We start from the raw sequence: 14,617 nt of genomic DNA on the forward strand, positions 1-14,617 counted from the left end.
TTTTTTTTCAACGTTTTTTATTTATTTTTGGGACAGAGAGAGACAGAGCATGAACGCGGGAGGGGCAGAGAGAGGGAGACACAGAATCGGAAACAGGCTCCAGGCTCCGAGCCATCAGCCCAGAGCCCGACGCGGGGCTCGAACTCACGGACCGCGAGATCGTGACCTGGCTGAAGTCGGACGCTTAACCGACTGCGCCACCCAGGCGCCCCTGTGCAATATTTTTAATATGTTCTTGGTTTCCCACGTTTCCACAGATGATGTATTTTAACTAACAAACTTCTAATTCGTTTTGTCATAATTCCATTTAGCAAGAACCAGAACCTCAATCTCTCATTTCATTAGCCAAGCTCACTAGATTATTGGTCATAACTGAACATTATTTGCTTAATTGAATTCGTAAGAATCACTTTGGTCACCTCCACTATAATTGGTCAGTGCCCCATTTTGGAGGTACCCCAAATTGTCAGCTTATCTCAGACCACGATCCTGGCGTGTGTTCATTCTGGGTTCAAAGCCAATTGAGGATTAGAGTTTTTGCAGGAGAAATCCTAGGATGTGGGACATCTCTAAGATAACTCTGGGCTTGAGGAAATCAGAATCAAAAACAAACAAACAAACAAAAAAACAGGCATGCGGATCAGGAAACGAGGCACCACTCACCAGGCATGACCCTAACAACAGCTGTGTTCTTTGTGCATAGCGCCACCACACATTGGCCACCCTCCAGCAGGATAGGTATGGGCCTGGATACATTCTAACCCGCTGTTGTCTATGCCTGCCTTCCCCCTGTTTACATTTTCCTTGTCTGCTTTCCTTTCCCTAATTATTTCCTTCTGTCTTCAGTCCCTGCGGCCACTGCCTTCCTTCCCTGTCCTCTCTCTACTCCTCCTGCCACATTTCCTCATGCCCAGGCACTCAGAGTCATTTCTACTGATTAAATATGTGGTGCTCAGGCAGATCAGTTCAAGTAATGCCCTCCCACAATTCACCACCTACCCCAAATGTTTAGATCGCCTCTTCCTAAACTGCAGAAATGCCGGGTTTTATTTCCGTAGGTTGCTTTGGACAGCAATTGAGCAAATAACCCACAATCTCACAATTTCAGACCAAGTTTTAAATACACTTTTTCTTTTAGATTTACAAATAACTTCACCTTAGAGACAAAAAAAAAAAAAATAAATTCAAAGGAGCACCAAAGTGACTGGGAATGGGAAGATGAGCCCAATGAAGAAATCGAATTGGCCCTGAACATTTTAGAAAGGGGTGCTCTACAACATGGCTTCTTCTATCCATAGTCCTTCCATGGGACTTCCCCCCACCCCATCTGCACCTCGGCCCAGTATCACCGATCGAATATGTGAAAACCCCCAGTTTCAAAACGTTCTGTGCACTACCATGCAGGTGCCTCTTGGACCCGTCTGGGACATCCAGAGGTACAGCATAGCATCTGCCTCAAGGTGGCGCTGCTTCCCCACGGTGATGAGCCAACCACAGGCAACATGGGACGCCGCTTCCACTCAACATTTGTTTTATTTCATCATTTATATTACTTGGATGTTTAAATAATAAGCGTAAATTATCTGTGTTTACATCTTCTTAGGAAGCAATTCCCTAAAGGCTGTATATATGAAAGACAAATTGAAGAGTATACGACTCACCTGAATCCCACCGCCCAGCGTTCTAAGACCCACAGTTTTCAGCCCAACATTTAGCTCAGGCTCTCGAGGACACACCCACTTGAACTTTCTGCCAGACTGTGCAACCTCTCTGAAGTCATAGCTGAGCCTTAGTCTTCTCAATCCCGCGACATAGTCAATGCTCACCAATTATATCTATTGGTTGTATCATATTGACTGAGTGGAATCGTCTAAGATATCCTGAGGTATATGCACAGGTCCTAGGGTGCCTGGTTAGGAGAACATATTAAAAGCACAAACTGAGAACCATGCAAAGAGTTCAGTAATCCTCCTTGGATTCAAGTAGCCTTTGAATTGAATCACAAATTCAATGTGGACATTTAGGCAGAAAATGTATCAGCCTTAAGCAGAAATTAGGCCATGATGCGTAGCTTGTGTGGCCTTTTTTGTGTGCGGTTTTGCAAAAGTCACCAGAGATAGTAGCTGAGGGTCAGAATTCCAGCTCAGCATCTGGCTGGCAGTGGCATCTAGGGAATTTACATGCAACAGCTTTCATTATTCTGTGGTATCACCCCTAAGGTCAGAGCTGCGCCCCAATCCTTTTTCTTTTCTTCCTTCAATGTAAAAATCATTAAATAGTATTCATTAACTTACACCACCTCTCTTGACTCTATTTATACTTAGAATTTTCTAATGTCAAGTCTTAGGGTAACGAATGCCATAAATGGACAATATCACTGAATAAAATCGTGCTTCCTTTTGTTTATCCAAAAATTGAACCAAGATTGCAGAAGTGCCTCTAAGTTAAGATTCTCTTCAATTTTGATGATTGAGTATTCATTGACCTATGATTTTGTAATTTTATTCATTTTCATTTTTATCCATTTATTTTCAAATAAGTAATTTGTTTATATGTTCAATATTCGAAAGGCAAAAAAGATGCACTATGGTTATTTTTCCTCCTACCCCAGATCCCCTTTCATAAATCAACTAATATTATGAAATTCTTGGACATCCTTCCAGATATAGCGTATGCAGTTACAAGCAAATACCTGCATACTATTTCCCCCTTTGTTCACATAAATACTAGCATAGTATACATAACGTTCTGTGCCTTGCTTTTTCATTACAGTATATTTTGTCAATAATTTCCTATCAGTACATAAAGAACTTCCTCATTTTTTTGTGATTGCATAATAGTCTACTGTATAAATACATGTATCACGAGTTACCTAACCATTTCGCTATTGATTTCGGTGGTTTCTGGTCTTTTGCAGTTACAAATGCTACAGTGAATATCATTGTACACACCAAAAGCCATTTCACATACGGTCAGGCCTATTTATAGATAATCTCTAAAAGTGGCATTTGTAGGTCAAAAGATGTGCATTTATAATTTTGATAGATATTGGAGGCTAGACTGCCTTCCTTACAAGCTCTATCCCTTACACTTCCTCTGGCGATGTAGGAGAATGCCTGTTTTTCGACCTCTTTACCTTGCCTATGTGTTTGTTATCAAACATTTTTGTTTTTGTAAATCTGTAGAATAAAAAAAATGGTATCACATATTTGTATTTCTCTTCATGTAAGTGGGGTTGAGCATCTTTTCATATATTTAAGAGCCAATATTGTTTTCTTTCCTTAAGTTTTATGTTTCTTTATTTCGTTGCCCATTTGATCATCCTTTTCTAATTGATGTGAAGGAGCTCTTTCTCACAAGGATATCAGCCTTTTATTTGTAATAGGAATGTTTAATATTTTCTCAGTTTGTGTCTTTATGATGCTTTTTGCTGTGAAGAAAAAAGTTATTTCTTTTTATATAATTGAGTTTGTTAATCTTTTCTTTTACGGATTTTAGAGTTCAAGTCGTACTTAAAGGTTTCTCAACTCTAAAATCAAAAGACAAAAATGTTCTAAACTTTCCTTTTTTGTTTCTATGATCTTAAATTTTAGATGTTTTTAGTTGCAAAACATTGATTTTTTTTCCATTTTCAACAACTAGTGTTCAAAATCGAAGTATCCTAATGATTAGGATCATTTGTCCTCATGCAGAAATCCCACATAGCTCCTAAGTGACTACTTCGGTTGCCTTTCTCAGGACTTGAACCCTCAAGTCCTTTTTCTTAAGATATATAGCTAGGGGTGCCTGAGTAGCTCAATGGGTTAAGCATCCTCTGACTTTGACTCCAGTCACGATCTCAGGATCTGTGAGTTCAAGCCCCGCTCCCACATCAGGGTGTCTGCTCTCAGCACAGAGCCTGCTTTGAATTCTCTGTCCCTCTCTCCCCACCCTCTCAAAAATAAATAAACTTTAAAAAAAAAAAAAAAAAAAGATATACAGCTAAAACTACCCAGAGTATTTCACTGTCATTCAGTCAAATATCTACAGGCCAGGGGCTACTGAGAGTATATAAGATACAATCCTTATCTTTCAGAAGATAGATTCTAGGGAACAGACACACTAAAGCAACAACTGCAATTCTATAGGAAACAAGCTAGAATAGAGAAAGGAATGAAGTCAGGCAGAATATCCAATGGGGAGCAATTACCTCTCCAAGACTGAACGTTAGGGAAAAGCTGCAAGAATGTAACCATTTCACCCGACTTGCAGGCTATGTAAATGTAAGACTTTGCCAGCTAGACAGGAACAGAAAGGGAACACCAGGCAGAGGGAACAGCATGATGTCAGAAGTCACACGATTAGCATTCTGGAATCTTGTTCATTCTTGGTATTAAATCAAGTTAATTAACTGATACCATTGTACCACTAAGTGTTTGAGTAATGGTTCCAAATTTTCTTGGTCCTCAGATAAGAAGCAAAAGATTTCCTTAACATCTATGTAATCCCAGTGTTGATTCTAGCCAGAGGGAAAACATCTGCCGCTGAGACAAAGCCACTTATGAATGACATGGTACAGCTGTTGGGCCAGGAGGTATATACACAAGGCACATGCTGCTTGATGGTGACCCTGGAGTGCTGTGCTGAGTAGGACATGTCGGGGCCAGCAGGAAGGCAGACCATGATAATTAGTGATGTCTGCAGGGGGGTTGAGAGGGGTCCAATGACAGCACACATGCTATTCAATTATGTTCAATACCTGCCTTATTTGGCCTTGACCTTTATGTACAGCCTCATCCCCAACTAGAAGTAGGACTGTATTGGGGCACCTGGGTGGCTCAGTCAGTTGAGCACCTGGCTCTTGATTTTGGCTCAGGTCATGATCCCAGGGTGGTGGGATCGAGCCCCACATTGGGCTCCACCATGGGCATGGAACCTGCTTGAGGCTCTCTCTCCCTCTGTGCCTCTCCCCTACTTGCTCTCTCTTTCTCTCTCTCAAACAAATTTAAAAAAAATAAAAATTAAAAGTAGGACTGTCTCATAGCACAACTCCAGGGATCCCCATTCATGCCACACAGTCATGTTCTAAGGGGTGCTGCTCATAGGAAATCTGTGTAAATGGTGTCCCTCGATGCTGTACAATATAATACTGACTAAAGTTCTGCTTAACTTTACATACCAACCACCTAAACTCATATCTACTTTTCTCTGCAGGTCTGCTCCATTCTTCATTTTATTACCAACCAGATTCCTCTCCTTTACCAGTGACACAATAAAACATGTCCATCAGAAACCCCCTAGGTTTTCCATCTTAAAGTTCAGACATCCAGGCAAAAACTGACTTCTCTTTTTCAGTTCCCCTTCCAAAGTCCCAGAGAAGGACTCTGATTGGCCCAGCTTGAGTCAAGAACCAATCAACTGTGAGGAGTGGTGTGGATCACACTTTCCTAATATGGAAACTTTTATTGTAACTCCGTGGACGGACATAAAGGAAGACAAGTTCTTAGAAACAGGAGATTCTTATTTCACAAACTAACAAATGTCAATTTCATATGTAGGTTCTTCTAGGGCAAGGTCCATGGATTATTTCTCTTTGGTCAGTTTATAAAACTTGTACGTAATTGGGTCCCTCATATATTTCATTGAAGGACTGGGCACCTTTTGTTGAATGATGAATGAATGAGTGAATGAATGAATGAATGAATATAGGTATTATTGTCTCCACTTTAATGAGGTTAGCTCAGAGAATTACATTGCCTGGAGAAGTATAAACATTTTAGTGATCAACTAGAATTTAGGTGTCTGGTTATAAACAAGACTTTCTCACTGAATGAACGACTACAAATGGAGTCTTATAAGAAATGTAGGTGATATATCATAATAAAACAAGCTTTTGCTTTGGAACAAACAGACCCAGCAAGCTTTGTCAAGTCGCTTTACCTTTATGAGCCTGTACATTCATCTATAAAGTGAATACAGTGCCATCTACAGCATAAAGTTGTTGTGGGACATAAATCCATAAAGAATGTCCAATGTCTGGCATATTGGATTTTCAAGAAATATTAGTTACATTTCCTTTTTGTACTAACTGACCGATTGAGCTGGGTCTTCGTTGGAGCTGTTTCTCGATTTTCCAGCCAACTTATATGTCTGCATGCCACCCTATTTGACCCTGCTATTGCTGATTTTTCAGCAGATAGACTCTGAGAGACCAAGAATTGTGTCTATATAACTTACTCTTTTTGAAGTATCCTAAGAAGGCTGACCGTGCTTGGGAACTGCAAACACGCCAGTTGATGGTAACAGTGCCTAGATTACTCAAGCAGCCCCCAACTGGTGCCACACAGACAACTTCCATTTCATCTCTACACAGCCAGAGTTTTTCAAATCAGAGATTTTACCATCAAAATCCCATTCTATTTCTCTACTTCTTAAAAGGCTTCAAATGCTTCCCCTTGCTGTTAGTGTAAAATCCAAACTCCTTAGCATGGCCACAAAACTCTATGTGGATTGGCCTCTGTCTCCTCAGTCTCCGGGCCTTAGCCACGGAGGCCTCCCCTCAGTTCCTCCGCCATGCTCCCTTGGCACAGAGCCTTTGCACACACTGTGTCCTCTGCCTGGATGCCCTTCCCCTCTCCCTCCCATTCACCTAACTCCTCATTCAATTTACTTCCTCAGGAAAATCTTTCCAAATCCTATCTGATCTAAATTAGGTCCGCCTCACAGCCATGAGTAGCTATAGTCTTTTTCCTGTGTAAGAGCACTTGGCACTCTTGTAATTAACATTTATTTGTATGACTATTTGATTATCTGTATCACCACTAAATGACCCACTCCATGAAAACAGGCACCGTGTCGGTTTCTGCTTGCCATATTTCTTTCATAGTTAGCACAGTTACCGGATAACACAGCAGATGTACAGAAACTCTTGGCTGAATCCACGAATGTTGAACAATAAAAATGACCAAAAATGTATTGCTTATTGCTGTATAACAAATTACTCTAAAACATGGTAGCTTCAAACGACAAGAAGCATTTGTTACTCTCATAGTTTCTGTGGGTCAGGAATTTGATGGTGGCTTACTGAGTATCTTTTGCTTTGAGGCTTTCATAAGGTTTGTAGTCAGAGGTCAGCAGGGGCTACCGTCACCTGAAGGCTTGTCAGAGGCCACAGATCTGCTTCCAAAGTGGTTCCCCCACAAGGCTGGAAGTTTCTGCTGGCTCTTGGGAAGGAGCCTCAATTCTTCTCCACGTGGGCCTCCCCATAGGGTTTCTTGAGTGTCCTTATGACATGGCAGCTGGCTTCCACCAGAGAAAACTATTCACGTCTGCAATTTATGGCCTAATATTGGAAGTCACAAATGCTCACGTATGCTGTTTTCTGTAGGTCACACAGGTCAGCTCTGATTCGTTGTAGGACCACACGAAGGCACGAACAGCAGGAGGCAGGGCACCTGGGTGGCTCAGTCGGTTAAGCAACTGACTCTTGACGTTAGCTGAGCTCATGATCTCACAGTTTGTGAGTTCAAGCCCCATATCAGGCTCCACACTGAGGGTGTGGGATTCTCTCTCTCTCTCTCTCCATCTGCCCCTCCCCTGTTCTCTCTCTCTCTCAAAATAAATAAATAAACATAAAACAAATGACTAGGAGGAGGCATGGATGACTACAAGCCCTCTCAGAGGCTGGCTACCACAAACACCTGTTTAACTCCTGCATTTTCAGACCCTTGACATATGAAACATTTATACAAAGAAGGCAGGGCATCATTCCTTGAGGTTTCTCTCCCTCTCCTAGAAATACACTTTGTTTCCAAATTCAGAAATTCAAGTGAAAGTCTCAAAAAGTGACCTTCTCTTCAGACAGACTTGATTAACAAGTTACTGCTCCCCAAAGCCTCTGCCCCTTTCAGGTCACTAGGAGGTTACATTTGTTTTCCTACCTATCATCACTTATCTACTGCTTCATAACAAATTACCATAAACCTTAAAGGCCTAAAACAACACGCATTTGTCACCTCACAGCTGCTACGGGTCAAGAATCGGGCGCAACTCAGCTGCGCCCTCTGGCCCAGGGTCTCTCTCAGGACTGTGATCAAGGTATGGGGCTTGGAGCCACCCTCCTCTCAAGGTTCAGGTAAGGCTGGATCACTTCTGCACTTCTGCACTGGTTGTTAGACTAAGGACCTCATGGTCTCACTGGCTTTTGCCCAGAGGCTGCCCTCTTGGCCACTTGGGCCTCTCCGTGGTGTATCTCACAACATGACCGCTGACCTCATCGAAGTGAGCAAGGGAGAGAAAGTGAGAGATTGTTAGTAAGACGGAAGTCAGCCTTTTGTTGCCTAATCTTGGAAGTAACATCCCATCACTTTTGAAGTAACATCCCCACTCCCTTTTTCTTTCCTCTTTTTGTGTTTTTAGTTTATTTATTCATTTTATTTTTTAATTTTTTATCTTTTTTCTTTTATTTTAGTTTTTTTCTTATTTTATTTGCTGGATTTTCTTCATTAGAAGTGAAGCAGTAGGTCCAGTCACATTCAAGGAGAAGAGATTACACAAGGGCATGAATACTAGGCAGCTGGGATCACCCAAGGCCATGGCCAGCCTCCTACACCCACTAATCTTCCTGAGGTAGGGAATGTCTCTCTGCTCAGCCAGAAACTTCCACTTTGCATTCTATCCCAGTTTTACTCTTTCCCTCCCCTTTGGGACCAACTCTATGGATAACTTAACCTAGAGTTTCTAGAAGCGTTCATGGGAAAAATTCTCTGTATTCTCACCAGTTTCAAGAATTTGCCCCTCTTTTTTTTTTTTTCCAAAGGATAAACAAAAACTCTATAGTTCTTCTGATTTCAAAAGTAATATGGGGGCACCTGGGTGGCTCAGCCGGTTAAGCATCCCACTTCAGCTCAGGTCATAATCTCACAGTTCATGGGTTCAAGTCCCACGTGGGGGCTCTGTGCTGACAGCTCAGAGCCTGGAGCTTTGGATTCTGTGTCTCCTTCTCTCTCTCTCTGTTCCTCCTCTGCTCATGTTCTCTCTCTCTTAAAAAATACAATAAACATTAAAAATTTTAAAGAAAAAAGTAATATGTGCTTGGGGTGCCTGCCTGGTTCAGTCTGTAGAGCATGCAACTCTTGATCTTGGGGTTGTGAGTTCAAGCCCCATATGTGGTGTGGAGTCTACTTAGAATTAAAAATTAAAAACAATTGTTTTTAGTAATATAAGCTCATTGTAAGATTCCAACAATATCAAAATACAAAAACTATAAATAAAATTCCCTAGCATTCCTCCCACATCCCAGAGAAAAACTAATGTTAATACTGTGGTATACACTTCTTTCCCTTTTTCCGATACATGTGCTAATATCATATTTTTAAAGAATTTTTAAAGTGTATTTATTTTGAGAGAGAGAGAGCATGTGCATGAGCAGGGGAGGGGCAGAGAGAGAGAGGGAGAAGAAGAGAGAATACCAAGCTGGTTCCATGCTGTCAGCATGAAGCCAGGTGCAGGGCTTGAACTCACAAACCATGAGATCATGACCTGAGCCGAAATCAAGAGCCGGAATGCTCAACCCACTGAGCCACCAACACGCCCTGCTAATGTCATATTCTTACTAATTTTCCAAGGAGGTATCAAACTCTTCTTTAGGCTTTTGTTTTGCTTTGTGTTGTTTTACTTAATGGGGTAGCTTGGCCATCTTTTAGTGTCAGCACATATAGATCGACTTCATTCTATTCCTATACACATATAATCTATTTCATCATTTCCTTATTGCCGGTCACTTAGATTTTTTAAAAAATTCTTGGCTGTTATAAACTACTACAGTGTGCATATGTGTGTGTATGGTAAGGAGTGTATTTGCATGTTTGCATATTTCAGAACAGGTCTCTAGAAGCAGAATGCTGAATCAAAGGGTATTACAAGTGTGTTACAAATTGTTCTTCAGAAGGTTGTGCCAATTCCAACTTTCCCAAAATTGATAGTACTTTTCTGACTAAAGTCCCTGGAAGAAGTGGTCAATGCCTTTTGAGAGGATCCAAGACCCTGTTAATTGTGAGAAGGGCTAAAAAGCAGTAGAGGGAAAAATTCTTCTGTGAAAGGCCGTGGCTGCAATCAAAAGACCTCAGATTCGTCATTCTCAGCTGATTCTGGTTCTGATTCTGCATCATATCTCTGTGCTAGCACTTGACCAAGAAATGAAACTGTGTGGGCCTCACCCACATAGCTGAGCCCACATTACAAGCAAGGTGATCCCGAGATGCTCTCACAAGAGCCAGCTCCTCGTCTGGAGCAGACACTCATGTGACTGATACATCCACCCACACTCCCATCTGAGACTTTGCACAAGAGAACTGGAAATGGAGGGCAGGCCGCTGAGCCTCTGAGTCTGGAAGATTCCTTGACAGAGCCTTTCTGAGCCAGCAATCCGAGCTGGGGTAGAAGGAGCAGAAGAATTCAAAAGCCAGAAACCCCTATACACAGCCAGCACCTAAAGTCAGACCATTTTGTGTGCAAATTCAGGCTCTATTTGTCCTAGTTATGAGGCTGCACTCCCGATCTCCCATAAAAGGAAGCCCCCTACTGGTGATGACATGTGTGTATGACACAGGTAACAATTCACTGAGCTCTACACTTGATATGTGTGCATTTTACTGCATGTAAATTATACTTCAAGAGAGAGAAAGGAGGGAAGGGGACATTATAAAAGAGAAAGAAAAAAAGGGAAGAGAAGGGAGCAACAGGGGACAGGGTCCCACAGTGTGTCCTGTCTGCCCGCCCAAGCACACCTCTCAGGATGCTGAGAGAACAAAGGACTTGTGGACCTCTGCCCCGCGTCCCAGCCTGTACCAAGTAAGCTGCCAGTGTTGGCCTTGAGCCCTTTGCCCAACAATGGTGCATCCATTGTTAATAGTCAATAGTATAAGAGACAGAGTAACAGAGAAAGAGCGTCTGCACAATAACAACATGTGCTGATGTAATATTGTGAAGCATTAATGGATGATTCCTCTCCTCACCCTCCCTTTTATTTGGTGACCTTTCCCTCATTCCTATGGAGAAACGAGAGGCTGCCATCTGTCTCATAGTGGGCTTATCATGGCAGAGCCAGAGAAGAGAGCACAGATTGTTGGCTTTTACATCCAAAAGGAATCACCCTTATGGATCGCTGAAAGGTGGATGGAGGGATGGGGGAATGTTGGCCAAGCCAGTCTCCTGGGCTCTCCACCCACTTGTTCCAACAGCCATCTTCCTTGTTGCCCCCTCCCCGCCCCTGAGAAGATATTCAAGGTAGAGCGACAGGCTGGATGGGGACTCATGGCAGAGGCTCTAAAGGCCATGGTCTCTCAGAAGCAGTTAACTTCAAAGGGAGAAAATAAATAAGTAACAGTCCCCCCAGAAAAGTTTGGGAATTTCAGAGGAGGAGGCTTGAGTGGGTTTAAATCTCAAGTGTCTGAGTATGCCTGGAACTCAGTAAGTCTGTTTTCTGATACCAGAATAAAAAGAGAACTAAAAATAAAGAGTTTGAAAAAAAAATGGAGGCTTTTTTTTTTTTGTGCATCTGTATTAGTGGCAAAATGCACATTTGCCACAAAAGCACAATTGTCTGGAATGGATGTTTTTGCCTATGTTCTGTACCTCTCTTATCACAAAGATGCATTTTCCAAGCCTAGAAATCACATATGTGTCCTAACTAGGACAGTTAAGAAAAGAAAAAAAGAGAGAGAGAGAGAGAGAAAGTTATGGGTCAGCTCTTGTCGTCTGGAGATTTTCATCCAGAGTGTCAGCTCAGACAGGGAATGGGAAAATAGAAGGCACTAGATTTCCCCTCTACCCTTGCCAAGAAAGAAAACTGTTTCCCAGACCCATGTGCCCAGACCTGCCCTAATTTGTTTCCCAAATTAGGAAAAGAAAACCACATGATGAGGCTCATTTCACAGCCCCTTGTACTTCCTCACCCCTGAATGTGACTCAGCAGACACCCAGGGACTGGATGAGGGAGAGAAGGTCCAGTTTGTTTAACCAGTACCACCTGATGGCCTGCCATGGACGGGGCAAGAAAGAGATTCTATGAATAAAGGCTTCCTCAAGATAGGACCCACTACCTGGACCCCTGGACCTCATCTTTCCCTCCCCTCCTCGCTCCCAGCCTAACTACGGCTTCCCCCAGAAGGGGAAAAAAAGTTCCCCTTGTTCCCCCTGGACATACACGGTTCAGTTCTAACAGCTGAACTCTGGGATCAGTTGGCCAAAGGCAGTAAGTGGGTTGTTTGGTTGTTGTTGTTTTTTTTCAAGTTCACAGACAGCAAATGAATCTAAGATTCTATGGTTTTAGCTTCCCAAGTGGGTGTTTGGGGAACGGAAGCATGGAGTAATCAGCTAAAGTGCAGAAACCCCAACTTCAGTGCTTAAATGGTTGGGAAATAGTTTCTAAAGCAAGAGCAATGATAACCAATCAAATTCTGGCTCCAGATTTAGCAAAGTGGGCCCAGAAGAGTGGTTTGAGGTCTAGACAGGTGTTGGAATTTCACTCACTACAAGAGGCACTGAAAATCTTATTGAAAACCAGGTGGCTGAAAGACAGCCAAAAAAGAAAAAGGAATCCCTTTGCCTCACTGAAGATGGCAGATCGGAAGAGCCAATCTGCTGGAACACTTTAATTTGGAAAGAAGGTAGAATTAATTTGAATATATGTGTTCAAAGTCCTAAGAATTTATGCAGAAGCCTTTTTCATCTTCTGGAAATGGTGTCTGGCCCACACAATGTAGAGCTTACATTCCTATGGCCCGGGATTGGCCCTGATTGTCTTATCCTCGCTCTTCTTATTATCTCCAACCACATGTAATTTTCTTCACAGCAAAGATCTTGACCTGGCCTTTGTTTACGAGGCCACCAGAGTATGCAGACCGGAGCTTTGCAATTATGCGAGGACTTAACTAAGTTTGACACCAACCGTTCCTTTTCTCAGTTAAAACACCAGGCATGAAGACTGATAAGAAAATGATGATAATGTAGTTTAGAACACAAGGAGTTCTAAGATACAGCATTGTGACCTTTTGCCCTAACAAAATGAAAGGGAATTGCTGGACCCTGAATTGCCAGATTGAAAATACGAACATTTCACAATATCAAATGACAATAACAAGGAGCCAATTTATTTCAATCATTTTCCTAGAATTGAGCAGAAAGCCTCTGATTTTTAAAGCTACTTCATGGTCAACTAAACACATTTTTTTATTCCTCAGAACTCTGTTTTGGGCGAGGGGGATCCCCTCGACAAAATGACACTTCCTGTTTGTGGACTGTTTGTTGGGTGCTGTGCCTCAGGCCTGAGAAGCGGGGCCCTGCTGAGTTTCTGGATCTTCTGACTGGCACCCAGGTTGCTATAGAGATCTTAGAGCAGAATCCAGAGTGAGCAGGTGTCTGACAAGTCTCTGCTTCACACTGGAAAACAGCTCACTGGAGCATCGGCAGATAACATGGATTTTTCCAGAATTAAAATGAAAGCCCCAGGGAGCAAGAATTCACCTGCTTCTTCCCTGGGCATAGACGCTTCTTTGTTCTCCAAGTGACATTGGCTAATGACTTCAGCTGTCCTGTGTTTGCAGTTTTGCAAATCGCCTCAGGAAAGCTAGGGCTTGCCAAATCCTGATCCCACTGACAGGGGCTGTCTGCTTCCCTGCCCACCTTTCTGCCAAGGTGCCCCATCCTGAGCCAGAGAAGAATTCTGGGACTTCTTGGGGTGGCCCTGTGGCATTGGAGAAGTTACCTGGGCCCAGGGCAATGATGAAGGGGATGAATGGAGCTGCAGCCAACATATGCTCCAGGCTGAGCTCGTGGGGAGACACCAGCTCCACAGCTGACAAAAAAACAACACAGGACTATGCCAGGGGTTCCAAGTTCCAAATACCTCAGACATTTTTTTTAAGTTTATTTATTTATTTTGAGAGAGAGAGAGAGTGAGCAGGGGAGGCAGAGAGAGAGAGGAAGAGAGAGAATCCCAAGGAGGCTCCATGCTCTCAGCACGGAGACCGACTTGGGGTTCAAACTCATGAACTGTGAGATCAGGACTGGAGCCAAAATCAAGAGTGGACGCTTAACCAACTGAGCCACCCAGGCACCCCTCAGACATTTTTTTAAGGTTCTGCCTATTTTTACATTTATTTTCATATTTATTTACTTTTATAGGAACTTGTTTGAGGTCACAGGATGAGGAAACATTTCCAGTTTATTTAAGCTTTTACAAAGTTAGGAGGGCAAGGCTGTGAGGCAGAAGGCCCTGGCCTACCCATGTGCTGATGGGAGCCCCCACCTCTCCAGCCCAGCCTCCTCTTCCCCCACTGCTGGGGTCAGGCCTTACTCCCCTCTGCCCTCAGTCCCTTCCGGAGGAGCTGTTTCTTACAGAGCTTGCTTCTCCCATAATGATGAGTTTCATACCAGGGAGACTCCATTTTGGATGGCCTAACAGGTGATTTTAAAGCAGGAAGTGACAGCTTTTATACCTATGTCAGTGAAGGGCTTGAGTCTATCAGATCATGGGCCAGGATTTTAGGAGACCTCTAAAGGTCAAATCATTCCCTGTCTCAAAGGAGGATAGCACTGCTCCTAAAATCAAAGGGCCCTGCTTTTGTTTGTTTTCTAA

Source organism: Panthera onca, chromosome F1 (assembly GCF_046562875.1).
Source record: "Panthera onca isolate mPanOnc1 chromosome F1, mPanOnc1 haplotype 2, whole genome shotgun sequence".
Lineage (NCBI taxonomy): Eukaryota > Metazoa > Chordata > Mammalia > Carnivora > Felidae > Panthera > Panthera onca.